The sequence below is a fragment of the Mus musculus genome, chromosome 5 (assembly GCF_000001635.26).
Source record: "Mus musculus strain C57BL/6J chromosome 5, GRCm38.p6 C57BL/6J".
Lineage (NCBI taxonomy): Eukaryota > Metazoa > Chordata > Mammalia > Rodentia > Muridae > Mus > Mus musculus.
This window is the reverse complement of record NC_000071.6, coordinates 7,252,688-7,268,159: the sequence shown is the minus strand read 5'-3', so window position 1 is coordinate 7,268,159 and position 15,472 is coordinate 7,252,688. Positions and strand designations below refer to the sequence as shown.

General features: G+C 37.6%; 1 protein-coding gene across 1 annotated transcript in view; it reads left to right on the top strand.

Annotated features, from left to right (window-relative positions):
* Positions 1 to 15,472, top strand: part of Zfp804b (zinc finger protein 804B) — a 575,349-nt gene that overhangs the window by 76,219 nt on the left and 483,658 nt on the right. The window lies entirely within an intron of this gene.

The window sequence follows — 15,472 nt, the reverse complement described above, 5'->3', positions numbered from 1 at the left end:
TAGAACAAAACAGAGTTCTCAAAAGATGAATTAAAAATAGCTGAGAAGTAACAGAAAAGAAAGTGGGGAAGAGCCTCAATGAGCATAGGAGAAATTTTCCTGAACAGAAAACCAATAGTTTATGCTCTAAGATCAAGAATTGATAAATGAGACCTCATAAAATTGAAAAGGTTCAATAGGGCAAAGGACACTGTCAATAGGACAAAATGGCAATCAACAGATTGGAATAATCTTCATCCATCCAACATCCAACAGAGGGCTAATATCCAATATATATTAAGAACTCATAAAGTTAGACTCCAGAGAACCAAATAACCTTGTTAAAAATGGGATACAGAACTAAAAAGAATTCTCAACTGAGGAGTTTCAAATGGCTGAGAAGCACCTAATGAAATGTTCAACATCCTTAGTCATCAGGGAAATGCAAATCAAAACAACCCCGAGATTACACCTTATACCTGTCAGAATGGTTAAGATCAAAAACTCAGGTGACAGCAGATGCTGGTGAGGGTGTGGAGAAAGAGGAACACTCCTCCATTGTTGGTGGGATTGCAAGCTGATACAACCACACTGGAAATCAGTCTGACTGTTCCCCTTCAGAAAACTGGAAATAGTACTACCTTGGGACCCAGCTATACCACTCCTAGGCGTATATCCAAAATGTTCCAACATATAACAGGGACACATGCTATGTTCATAGCAGCTTTAGTTATTTTCCTGCAAAAAGCTGGAAAGAACCCAGATGTTCTTCAACAGATAACTGAATACAGAAAATTTGGTATATTTATACAACGAATATACTACTCAGCTATTAAAAACTACGGGTTCATAAAATTCTTAGGCAAATGGATGGAACTAGAAAATATCATCCTGAGTGAGGTAACCCAGCCGCAAAAGAACACACATTGTATGCACTCACTGATAAGTGGACATTAGCCCAGAAGCTCAGAATACCCAAGATACAATTCACAGACCACATGAAGCTCAAGAAGAAGGAAAACCAAAGTGTGGATACTTTGGTCTTTCTTAGAAGGGGGAACAAAATACCCACGGGTTGAGATGCAGAGACAAAGTGTAGATTAGAGACTTAAGGAAAGACCATCCAGAGACTGCTCCATCTGTGGATCCATCTCATATACAGTTACAAAATCAAGCCACTATTATGGTTGCTAACAAGTGCTTGCTGACAGGAGCCTTATATAGCTGTCTCCTGAGAGGCTCTGCCAGTGACTGACAAATACAGAGGTGTATCCTCGCAGGAAACCACTGGACTGAGTACAGGGTCCACAGTGAAGGAGCTAGAGAAAGGACCAAAGGAACTGAGGGGTTTGTAGCCCCACAGGGGGAACAACAATATGAAGCAACCAGGATCCCCAGAACTCCCAGGGACTAAACCACCAACCAAAAAGTACACCTGGAGGGACCCATGGCTCCAGCCGCATATGTAGCAGAGATTGGCCTTGTAGCACATCAATGGGAGAAGAGGCCCTTGGTTCTGTGAAGGGTAGGGTAATTCCAGGACAGGGAAGAGGGAGTGGGTGGGTTGGTGGGTTAGTGATCAGGGGGAGGGGAGACGGGATAGGAGATTTTGCAGGGGAAACCAGGAAAGGGGATAACAATCGAAATGTAAATAAAGAAAATATCTAATAGAAAATACCTGAGAAATGCTTTAAAAGTTGTTCACCAATTTTAGTTATCAGGGAAATACAAATTAAAATTACTGGGATAAAGTTGCTACTTCACTTTATCCCAGCAAAAATGGCTACGATTAATAAAACCAACTGTAGTAGATACTGCCACGCATGTAGGAAAGGAAAACAGTTACTCATTGGTACTGCTACTGCCAATTGGGGTTACCTATTGAGAAATAGTGTGGAATTCACTAAAGAAGCTGAGAACCAATCTACAACAAGGTACAGCTTTACCACTCTTGGGCATGTATGCCAAGGATTCTATTTTACAACAGAAATACCTGATCTTCTATGTTTAATACTGAGAAACTCAACAATAGTCAAACACTGAAACTATCTACAAGTCCATCAGTTGAGGAACAGATAATGAAACTATATGCTACATTTATACAATGGCATACTCCTCAGGTGTTAAGCTATTAAAGACTCTGAAATTAAATACCACTGTAAAAGAAATTTAAATGGAGTAAATAAATATACTTTGAAGAAATTTCTTTTAGTCCCTTCTGTTTCTATATGTCAATACTGTCTCCTTAAAGCCTGCCTGTAATTTGTCAAAAAGCTAACAATTTTCTGATTCAGATTCTACTTTCTGTTAACATGGACCCACCTATAACAGCCTCTGACATCTATTACAGTTTCTGACACAGAACATATCAGGAAAAGATCTTAATTTGCTTAAGCATTTGTTTTCTATGAAGTCGGTGTTTACCTGAATAGCTCACAAAACTTCCCCATAAAGTAGATATGTGAGATTCCTAAAGGGTTCAATAATCTCTTTATTTAAAGTCACTTTCAGTAACTTTCTTGTTTCTTTTCCATGTCAAATACAAAAAATAATTAGAAATTAATCATTCAGTGTTGGTAGAAAAATACTACAATCTATCAATCTATCTATCTATCTATCTGTCTGTCTGTGTGTCTGTCTGTCTGTCTATCTAGTATAAGCATTTATTCTTTATCTTATCCATAATTTACTTTTTTGCATTTAATTAAAGGCAGTATTTGTTATATACCTGAAACTTTGATTTCATATTCTATACTCTACAAACAGATATCAAATTTTAATTAAAAAGTGGTTTACATCATTTAAATCAATAGATCTCTTTTCTACATTGAAGAGGATGTATAAGATTATCTCTAAGGCATATTCCAACTAAAAATTGTGATAATTTGAGTGCTTTTCATTTACTGTATATAATGAGTTGGCATGCAGAACAGTTAATTCTTTAACAAATATTCAGATAATACCTTTAATAGTGGTCTAATTAGAACCTTTAGATCCTAATTCATTTCGTGCTAAAGTCTTTCTCATGGGTCTTAGTTATATAAGGGCTTTAAGGGATAGCATTCTACATGGGCAGATTCCAAAATATTTTTATTGTATAGATGCAATATCTCTACTTTCCAGTAAAATCATGCTAACTTCTAAGTTCTTAAGAAAATATTTTGGCAATAGAGAAATAGTTAGTACCTACTGCAGAGAGTCACAACATTTCAGAGCTGGAGGAGGTCCTTGGAAACTTGTTCTGCTTACTTGCATGCAAAAAAAAAAAAAAAAAAAAAAAAAAAAAAAAAAAAAAAAAAAAAGATAACAAAAGGAAAGCAATAAATGTGAACCTGGGTCATTAATTGAAAGATTTGAATTGAAAATTTTCTAGCAAGTGGAAATATTTGGGGATTAAATAGTAAAAGTGAATCAATTCCTAAGGTGAAAATTGTTTCAATTATTCCTGCCAGATGACATGTGGAGAAATATATGGGAAAACAGAAAACAATTTCAAAATTATGTAGATTCATATTGTTCAAATTATATTTTTGAACATTGAATATACAAAGTGTTCTCTGTTATCTACGGGTCTTGGTTCTTGTACTCAAACTAGGAAAGCATTACTTTGAACCAAATTAAGTTCTGTTCTAACTGATGTACACTTAGGAGATTGATATTTTAGTGTGTGCTGTACGTGGTCAGAACAACTTAGCATATAGAACTATTTTTAAATAAATGGATTAACTGCTGAAAACATAGGAATTTTCATACAAATTAAAACAAAGTGCTGAGGAAAGAAGAGAATTGACTGAAGATTAAGTTGGACAAATACATCTCCAGGACTTTTGAGAGTGCTGCTGTGTTTATAGAAAATACATAGCTCACATCTCTGTGCTTTTCAGGTTTATAGTTTTAAACAATTCCATCTGCATCTGTCTATGTCATTTTGCTGCCTCACTCTCCAAACCCAGAAAAACATTATTTTTAAAAGGAAAAGCCCTAAATGACAATATGAAACAAGAAAGCACCAAAATGCTTTCTGTTGGTCATCTACTGCTGTGCATGCAGCTACCCATGTTTCTTCAGTGAGACTCCCTTGGAGAAAACTAAATTTTCATTTGTAAGTGGTTGCCAATTGGAGATTTCTTTTGAGTTAGGGCTAGGGTATAGTGTCCTCTTCTCTTTTCAGCTCAAGGACCCCATCAGTTGTAGACCTGTGCATGCTTGTTTACACTGCACTGTTTTATTATCTGTGAGTTCTTGTGTGCATGGATCTTGTCGATTTAGAAGGTCTTGTTTTATTGGTGTTCTCAATGCTTTCTGTCTCTGACACTCCTTTTACTTCTCTCAATGGTGTTCCCTGAGCTCTGAGAGGAGAGGTTTGAAAGAGACATGCATTTGATCAATGAATCTCTGCATAATATATGGCCATGGGTGTCTGTATGTTCCCATCTCCTGCAAGAGGAAGTTTCTCTAATGATGGCTGAGCAAGGTGCTGATCTGGGAGTATAATATGAATATCATTAGGAACCATTTTCTTGCTACTTTAAAAAATTAAGAACAGTAGTATTTGGTTTTATTCTAGGTCTTTAGGTTATCTAATATTAGCTTCTTGATCACCCAGGCAGTGTCTGGTAAGGGTTTCATCTCATGGAGTGGGTCTTTTAAATCAAGTCAGATATTGCTAGGGCATGCCTAAAAGTCTATACCACCTTTACAAGCAGGACAGAATTACTAGTAAAACAGTTTGTGGCTGTGTTCGTGTCTATGTTTCCCATTTGGTAGAGTGTAGATTACCTTCCAGTACCAAAATTGCTAGCACATAGGGGTGAATATTCTATGTAGGCACCAGCTCAACTTCTGTGCTCAGTGTGTTGTGTCAGTGCTGTCTTCAGTGATGGGGCTTTGCTGTTAGAATTGGAGAATAATTTATAGTCTTGAGAACAGTCTGGGATGCTGGGGATTCCAGTGGGACCACTATGGCCAACAACACAATTAGATGTAATAGAATCCTCTCACTGGAAGCTTCATTTGGTGACAAGAAATGGCCAGCAGGAGCTCTGTTTCTTCCATTTGATTTGATGATGTCATTTAGATCTTCTTCATATATGTATATATTTTATTAAGCTACTATTGTTTTATGTTTCCATATTACTCCTCAATGACCCTTAATTTCAGCACTTTCCCCATATCCTGTCCCTCGTGTCCTCTACACTCTCTTTACAATTGATCCTATTGCTGTAGTCTCCCAAGAACCATCTACAACTAGCTATCGCCTTTTCTTTTCCTAAGGATATCTATCTCCCACTCCCCCAGATTACTATTCTATACATATTCTCTGAGGTCCTATGTATTATAGTTTAGTTCTCATTGACTTAAGAGCTAATATTTTCATATAAGCAAATATATACTATACTGGTCTTTCTGGATCTGAGTTACTAATTCAGGATTTTTTTTCTAGTACCATCTGTATACCTTGCATTTAATGATTTCATTATTTTAACCACTGTAATACTCCATTCTGTAAATGTATTACATTTTCATAATCCATTCTTCTTTAAAGGGGCATCTAGTTTGTTTCTAGTTTCTGGATATTGTAATTAATGTATCTATGAACATGTTTAACACGAATTTCTGTGGTAGGATGAAGCATCCTTTGGGTATATCTATCTGGATCTTGAGGTAGATTGTTCTTCATTTCTCCAATGAACTGACATATTGATTTCCATAGTAGCTGTATGAGTTTGCACTCCCTTTAGCAACGGATGGGTTTTCTTATAATCTCACATTCTCATCAGCATGGGGTATCACTTGTTTTTATTGATCTTAAGTATTCTGACTGGTATGAGATGGAATCTCAAAGTAGTTTAGGTTTGCATTTCTTTCATGACTAAAGCTGTTGAACATTTCTCTTAGTGCTTCTCAGTCATTCAACTTTCTTCTTTTGATAATTCTTTGTTAAGATATATACCTCATATTTAGTCAGCTTATTTGTATTGATATCTAGGATTTTTTGTTCTTTATATATTTTGAATATTAGGTAGTTGGTAAAAATATTTCTCCACTTTGTAGGTTGTTACTTTGTGCAAACGACAGTGTCCTTGGACATGCAGAAGTACTTCAGGTTTTATTTATTGCTGATCCTAGCATATAGGCTAATGGTGTTTTGTTCTATTTATCAACACGTTTATTTTTGTGCTAGTATCATGCTGTTTTCTTACATCTAGGTAGTACAACTTGAACTTCGGTATGGTGATTTTTCAAGTAGTTCTTTTTTATTATTATTCAGGATTGTTTCAGCTATTATGAGTATGTATTATGTTTAGATATGAAGCTGTCATCAATAGTATTATTTGGGGGAGAATTTTTGACATCTTACAGATAAAATTCTGTAACTGAATACTACCTGACACTGGGTATCTATTTTTTCTGAATGAAAACGTCTTTATCTTCCTTCAGCTACTGAACTGTTATGTAAGAGCAGCCGTAGTAAAGAAGAAGGAATTATTTCTGGCTTTTCCAGGACCCTCCTGTCTATGATCACATATCGATCATTGAAAAAGTGAAAAATTTTATACATAAATTCACTGTGATGACTGTGTTGGCCAGATCATAATGCAGAATCTATTCTTTCATAAATGTATGGACTTGAGATTATTCTATAATGAAATAGTCATTATTTTAGGAATTCTGGGTATAATAAATCATAAGTCTTGAAGGAAACAGTTGGGATAGCTTTCAGAACAATGTTATTACACCCCAAGAAAAGCAAGGAAATTTTGTTCTCTGAGATTTTAGATTAAACTTTATGGACTTGCTAGTTTTATGTGTCAACTTGACACAAAATGGAGTTATCACAGAGAAAGGAGCCTCCCTTGAGGAAATGCCTCCCTGATATCCAGCTGTAAGGCATTTTCTCAACTAGTGATCAAGGGTGGGCGGGCCCATTGTGGGTGGTGCCATTCCTATGCTAGTAGCCCTATAAGGAAGCAAGCTGAGCAAGCCAGGGGAAGCAATGCCACAAGCAGCACTCCATCCATGCCCTCTGCATCAGCTCCTGCCTCCAAGTTCCTGCTCAGTGTGAGTACCTGTCCTGACTTCCTTTGCTGATAAACAGCAATGTGGAAATAAAAGCTGAATAAAACCTTTCATTCTCCACATTTTTGGTCATGATGTTGAATACAGGAACACAAACCCTGACTAAGACACTTTATAGTTAATTAAAGAAAAATGTAGCTGGGTATGGTGGTATTTGCCTCTAACTCACCATTTGTGAGATTGGACAATAGAGGAAATTCTAGGTCATTTAGAGCTACACAGGAAAACTCTGCTTAAAACCAAATACAAAACAAACAAAAAATGCCCTTGATTCTGTCCTCTAAGCAGTATTCCCCAAACTAAAGCAAAAAAAAAAATTCGATTTGAAAGAAGTTTTGTGTAATATAATAAAATTGGATACAGTTTTACTATTAATTATGGTATGGAGAGATGGTTTAGTGGTCAAGAGCATTCTCTATTCTGCTCTTGATTTGATTTTCAGCAAGCTCATAATGGCTTACACTTAACTGGAAAAAGATAGAAAACAAAGGTAAGCAGGAAGTATGTTATTTTAATGACATATGATTTTTTTAAATTAAAACTCTGACAAATACCTTCTGGCCTAGATTGAAAAAATCCAACATTAAGATATTTATGTCAGATCTTTGAGGATACATTTTATTGATAACTTACAATGTAATATTTTACCAGATGTACCTTGTTATGAGGTGCCATTGAAGATGTTTCTCATTATAATCTTGTTAATCAAGTTTGCAGCTTCCAAGTTTTTCACATTTCTAAGCTCATTTAGTTATTGGAAAGAAATTAGCTACTGTATATGTTCATCACCTGATTCATGTTTTAATAATCGTTCTTTTATTTTTTGTAAGCCCATGATGTTTCAACTGACATTTTGGCATGTTTTTTTTCCCTTAAAGACTGTGATGGCCATTCCTGATTGTCAACTGGACAACACCATGAGTTAACTAAATCCCAAACATCTGTGTACATTAGTGAGGGATTTTTTTCTTAATTAAATAATTTGAAATGGCCATGTTTACTTTTAATTCTCCTCTTTTGATCTGGGACAATCCTCCTTTAATCTGGCTCCCACACTCTAATGGCAGCCTATGTAATGGACACTCTTCTCCTTTGTTTATTATTGATAGTATAATCTGAAAATATTTCTCTTCTTCCTTTCTTTTCCTCCCTTCAAATTTAGCCTTCAATTTTAGCCTTCAAATCTTCTCTGCTCTCCTTCTCATTCATGGTCCCTTTTTAAAAAAATGCTTTTAATTGTTTTAAAATATGTTTTGCATATATGCTTGAATGAAATCTATTGAGTCCATATAATGCTAAATTGATGTATGTTTTCATTTGGTGCTAGACAAGTAAATGGTGTGTTTTCTCCTGGAGAGGGATGCATCTCCTGTTTCCAGCTTTATTCGTTCATTTGTATAAGGTTTCTGTCTCTAATTTCTTGTGGAGAGCTGAGGCCTCCTGGGCTTTTTCCTGTCCAGTTTGACATGTTTGTTACTGGGCAATTGGGTAGTCATGTCAGTGAGCTATATGTGTATAGCTTCCGATGTTACTAGAAGATAAATTCTCACACCAACTCTCTGATCCTCTACTTTTTACAGTCTGTCTACTCCACTTTTTGCAATATTCATTGAGACTTGTATGCAGGAGTCCTTTGTAGGTGTATCCATTGTGACTGGGCTCTTCAACTCTCCATTTCAATTGGCTATGGTTTTTCTGTAATGGTGTCTATCTCTTGCAACGTGAAGATTCCTTGAGGAAGTGTAAAAAATACACTTAGTGGTAGATACAAGGACAAATGTTTATAGGTCATTGTTAGGGATTATGCTGGTTGGGAAGGTTAATAGCTGTAGATTCTCCTTGAATAGCTATAGATAGAGACATTCACAATGTCTCTATCAATGAATAGTTAGCAAGATTTACAATACTAGTCTTGGGATCACTTTTGTTGAGTTGGTTTTACATTCAATTATAGAACTGTTAGTTATCTCCTAGGTTATGTGTGTCACCTCTGCACCTGTAGAATGTCATGCACTTCTGGTCATTAATGCAATTGATACCAAATATAGTTAGCTGGATGAAACTATTAGTCACCTTCTTCCTTTGGAAGTTTGCATGTAGACTTCTGATATCATGAAATCTAGTTCTCAGAGACGTGGCTTTTGGGTCAGTTCCAGCTCAAGGGTTTCTGGGTCCTCTTTCTGAAGTAATGATGTCTTTAAGAACAGAGACTTGCCTTCCATATTAACTAAGGTTTCATTGCTACAAAGAGACACCATGGCCACAGAAACTCCTATAAAGAAAAACATCTAATTGGGGCTGGCTTACAGTTTCAGAAGTTTAGTTCATTTTCGTCATGGTGGGGAGCATGACTTCAAGCAGGCAGATGTGGTGCTGGAGAAGGAGCCAAGAGTTCTACATCTTTATCCACATACAGGGAGGAGGAGGCTATCTTTGACACTGGGCAGAGATTGAGCATTGAGTATATGAGACCTCACAGCACACTTCTTCCAATAAGGTCATGCCTACTTCAAGAGTCCTACATCTCCTAAGAGTTCCACTTCCCATTAGTCGAGTCTCTGTGGCTATACCTATTCAAATGACCACACTGTCCATCTGTAGAGTGGAACCAAGGGTAAAAACAATAGGTTGTAAGTTTTTGGAGTCACTTACATAGCCCTGGCCAACAACTCAGAGGAAAGTTTTCCATGTCTTGTATTGGGATTTTTGGCTTTGGTCTTCAGCTTGTTGGATAAACTGTCTATTTGAAATATCTTACTATTTAGTACAAAGAGGCTTGGTGAATTTGTACAGTGTATTTAAGGCTAAACGCATTGCGTTTGTTTAAAACATTTTTTAGCTTATTAACTTGTATATAGGTAAAGTAATGCAAGTAAAAATATTTTTTTATCCTTTTACTTTCCTTTCATTTGTTATCTAGTCATCCTCCTTTGTAAAAAGGCCTTACATTTATAATAGTAAAATTGAATGTCCATTTCAAGATTATAAGGAAAATGATTTCCTGTCTTATTTACAGCTATCTCTTTCCTTTCCTTTCCTTTCCTTTCCTTTCCTCTCCTCTCCTCTCCTCTCCTCTCCTCTCCTCTCCTCTCCTCTCCTCTCCTCTCCTCTCCTCTCCTCTCCTCTCCTCTCCTCTCCTCTCCTCTCTTTTCTTTCTTCCTTTCTTTCTTTTATTTATTTATTTTTTCAAGACAGGGTTTCTGTGTAGCCCTGGCTATCCTGGAACTCACTCTGTAGACCAGGCTGGCCTCAAACTCAGAAATCTGCATGCTTCTGCCTCCCAAGTGCTGGGATTAAAGGCATATGCCACCACTGCCCAGGCAGTTATCTCTTTTCTAACTTTAGAAGAATTCAAGGATATAATTTTGTCTCTCATGTTTTATGAAAAGACTTTGAAGAGATGGGCTCTGTTTTCCAATCCTTTTTTTCCCTTACCAATACTGTAGAACAAAACACCCATGGAAGGAGTTACAGAGACAAAGTTTGGAGCTGTGACAAAAGGATGGACCATCTAGAGACTGCCATATCTAGGGATCCACCCCATAATCAGCTTCCAAACGCTGACACCATTGCATACACTAGCAAGATTTTGCTGAAACGACCCAGATATAGCTGTCTCCTGAGAGAGTATGCCGGGCCTAGCAAACACAGAAGTGGATGCTCACAGTCAGCTATTGGATGGATCACAGGGATCCCAATGGAGGAGCTAGAGAAAGTACCCAAGGAGCTAAAGGGGCCTGCAACCCTATAGATGGAACAACATAATGAACTAACCAGTACCCCAGAGCTCTTGACTCTAGTTGCATATGTATCAAAAGATGGCCTAGTCGGCCATCACTGGAAAGAGAGGCCCATTGGACTGGCAAACTTTATATGCCCCAGTACAGGGGAACGCCAGGGCCAAAAGAATGGGAATGGGTGGGTAGGGAAGTGGGGGGGGTATGGGGGACTTTTGGTATAGCATTGGAAATGTAATTGAGGAAAATACGTAATAAGTAAATAAAAAAAAAAAAAGAAAACTGACTTTTCTCAGTGTGCAGGGATGATCAGCTAATGCCCCCCATTTAAATTCCAAATAAATCCATGGTATGCCATGTAACTGGCTAATTGCCAGGAAATTATAGTATTAAATGAAGGCAAGCAGAACCTAGCTCTTAAGAAATTTTAGGACCAAGATCTCTGGAGATTTATTGTGTATTTTAATAAAGTTTTGTTGTATGAGAGCATTCTACTTTCCACTTTATTATTTGTGCTAATGGTTTTGGAAAAAATCAGTGGTAATCATTTTTGAATGTTTGCTTCATTATCTTAATGATGATCCTATTTTGTATTGATCTTATGAAAAACTTCAACTTCTTAGATAAGCTTATTTTGCATTGATCTTATGGAGAAATACAAGCTTCATAGATGGTCTATGTTAGTTCTAGAATAAGCACAAAAATCAAAACAATTCCATAGATCATCTTTTTATTATATGTCCCATGGTTAGGGTAATGAAAATCTGTGACATTACATGCTCCAGGCTTTAGGATCAATATCCATATTCCTTGAAAATTTGTGTAGCACTTCTCATTTTTAGACTTATACTGAAATCACCAATTACTTTTTTTTTAATTAGGTATTTTCCTCATTTACATTTTCAATGCTATCCCAAAGGTTCCCCATACCCACCCCCCCAATCCTCTACCCACCCACTCCCCCTTTTTGGCCCTGGCATTCCCCTGTACTGGGGCATATAAAGTTTGCAAGTCCAATGGGCCTCTCTTTGCAGTGATGGCCTACTAGGCCATCTTTTGATACATATACAGCTAAAGACAAGAGCTCCCGGGTACTGGTTAGTTCATATTGTTGTTCCACCTATAGGGTTGCAGTTCCCTTTAGCTCCTTGGGTAATTTCTCTAGCTCCTCCATTGGGGGCTGTGTGACCCATCCAATAGCTGACTGTGATCATCCACTTCTGTGTTTGCTAGGCTCTGGCATAGTCTCACAAGAGAGAGCTATAACTGGGTCCTTTCAGCGAAATCTTGCTAGTGTATGAAACTCAGAATCATTATTTTAAAAATGAGATTAGACAGTGGTTCTTAACCTGTGGGTCACAACCTCCACAAGGGTCACATATCGAATATACTGTATATTAGATAACTATATCATGATTCATAATAGTAGCATAATTACAATTATTAAATAGCGACAAAATAATTTGTTGTTGGGGGTCACTACAACATAAACTGGATGAAAGGGTCACAGCATATGGAAGGGTGAGTACCACTGAGATTAGGTCTTATGCAGATAAAAGTCATGATAGGAAAGAAATTATAGAGAAATTCTTCTCCTGAATCAGTTTGTTTCTCAGCATCTGTGTAGGTTTTAAATGCACATGAACTAACAGTGACATACTGCTATATAAAATGTATGTTTAAATAGTAGGCTATAATCAGGGAAAATTAGAACTCTAAAACTTAAAGTAATCTTCTTTTTTTTTTTTTTCCATTTTTTATTTGGTATTTAACTCATTTACATTTCCAATGCTATACCAAAAGTCCCCCATATCCACCCACCCCCACTCCCCTGCCCACCCACTCCCCCTTTTTGGCCCTGGTGTTCCCCTGTACTGGGGCATATAAAGTTTGCAAGTCCAATGGGCCTCTCTTTCCAGTGATGGCCGACTAGGCCATCTTTTGATATATATGCAGCTAGAGTCAAGAGCTCCGGGGTACTGGTTAGTTCATAATGTTGTTCCACCTATAGGGTTGCAGATCCCTTTAGCTCCTTGGCTACTTTCTCTAGCTCCTCCATTGGGAGCCCTATGATCCATCCATTAGCTGACTGTGAGCATCCACTTCTGTGTTTGCTAGGCCCCGGCATAGTCTCACAAGAGACAGCTACATCTGGGTCCTTTCAATAAAATCTTGCTAGTGTATGCAATGGTGTCAGTGTTTGGATGCTGATTATGGGGTGGATCCCTGGATATGGCAGTCTCTATATGGTCCATCCTTTCATCTCAGCTCCAAACTTTGGCTCTGTAACTCCTTCCATGGGTGTTTTGTTCCCAAATCTAAGGAGGGGCATAGTGTCCACACTTCAGTCTTCATTTTTCTTGAGTTTCATGTGTTTAACAAATTATATCTTATATCTTGGGTATCCTAGGTTTGGGGCTAATATCCACTTATCAGTGAATACATATTGTGTGAGTTTCTTTGTGAATGTGTTACCTCACTCAGGATGATGCCCTCCAGGTCCATCTTCTAAGTAAGCAGCAGATCTGTGTGGGGAAATTTTTTCCTTGTTAAGAAAATTGTATCCAAAAGAGCACTTCTCAGATAACTATTATTTTAACAAATACAATCATGATAATACACAAATGTCAGAGAAGAATGTGGCCGTTGTTATGCATTTATTATGAATCATAGTGATTATAGATATTCTAGTCCAAGAACAAACTAAAGACATGGAATTACATATTCAGACAACACACTGATAACACACATCCCTGGGTGCGTCTGTATTCTAACACAGTCTATGTGAAAACAATGGACTACATCTTTCCAAACGATTCAAAAGCCCAGGGATTTTAAGAAACATGTGAATGTACTATATGACAATGGAGGTCAAGCTGGGAAGTTCTAACAGAAACTTATGAACTCCTGTTGCATTCACTTCACAATGCTTGCTAGATTCTCGTGATTATGGAATCATATTGTTATATTTTTCAGAATTATACACTATATGCTTTATTATTATTATTATTATTATTATTATTATGTATTTTCCTCATTTACATTTCCAATGCTATCCCAAAAGTCCCCCATACCCACCCCCACAATCCCCTACCCACCCACTCCCCCTTTTTGGCCCTGGCGTTCCCCTGTACTGGGGCATATAAAGTTTGCAAGTCCAATGGGCCTCTCTTTGCAGTGATGGCCGACTAGGCCATCTTTTGATACATATGCAGCTAGAGACAAGAACTCCGGGGTACTGGTTATTTCATATTGTTGTTCCACCTGTAGGGTTGCAGTTCCCTTTAGCTCCTTGGGTAATTTCTCTAGCTTCTCCATTGGGGGCCATGTGACCCATCCAATAGCTGACTGTGATCATCCACTTCTGTGTTTGCTAGGCCCCGACATAGTCTCACAAGAGACAGCTCTATCTGGGTCCTTTCAGCAAAATCTTGCTAGTGTATGCAATGGTGTCAGCGTTTGGAAGCTGATTATGGGATGGATCTCTGGATATGGCAATCACTAGATGGTCCATCATTTTGTCACAGCTCCAAATTTTGTCTCTGTAACTCCTTCCATGGGTGTTTTGTTCCCATTTCTAAGAAGGGGCAAAGTGTCCACACTTTGGTCTTCGTTCTTCTTGAGTTTCATGCGTTTAGCAAATTGTATCTTATATCTTGGGTATCCTAAGTTTCTGGGCTAATATCCACTTATCAGTGAGTATATATTGTGTGAGTTCCTTTGTGATTGGGTTACCTCACTCAGGATGATGCCCTCCAGGTCCATCCATTTACCTATGAATTTCATATGCTGGCGAGGATGTGGAGAAAGGGGAACACTCCTCCATTGTTGGTGGGATTGCAAGCTTGTACAACCACTCTGGAAATCAGTCTGGCCGTTCCTCAGAAAATTGGACATAGTACTACCGGAGGATCCAGCAATACCTCTCCTGGGCATATATCCAGAAGATGTCCTAACCGGTAAGAAGGACACATGCTCCACTATGTTCATAACAGCCTTATTTATAATAGCCAGAATCTGGAAAGAACCCAGATGCCCCTCAATAGAGGAATGGATACAGAAAATGTGGTACATTTACACAATGGAGTACTACTCAGCTATTTAAAAGAATAAATTTATGAAATCACTATATGCTTTTTACTGCATGTGAACTATACCTAGCAAAGTGTCTTGCACAAAACATTTGCATGGGTTGAAATTTGACACTATACTGATGACAAATGCTCTGTTTTCTAAACTCCCCCCCCCCCCATACACACACACATCTGGTCCCCTAGCTCCTTCAGCTTTAGTCAATCTGTATGTAACTGTTTGGAAATAAAGATATGTAGATTTTGTTTATTTTTGTGTATGACACAATTTTGTGTAAATATTCTCATGCTTTTGTGGGACCTAGAATTGACAGCAGATTTCTTTCTCAATTGCTTCCTAGTTTATTTATTGAAGTAAGTCTCTTGTGAACTCAGGGCTGTCTACTCTTGCTAATTTAGGAAGTTAGCATGCTCAACAGGTCCCTTTATTGGCTTCCTAAGTGCTAGGACTACATAAGGGCTGTATTCCTTCCAGGTATTTATGTGGGAATCTGAACTGTGTGCCTTGAGCTTTCATGTTAAGGACTTTATTATTTAAGCAAAATCCCTTGCCCAAAAGCAATGCATTAAAATGGTAAAATTCTT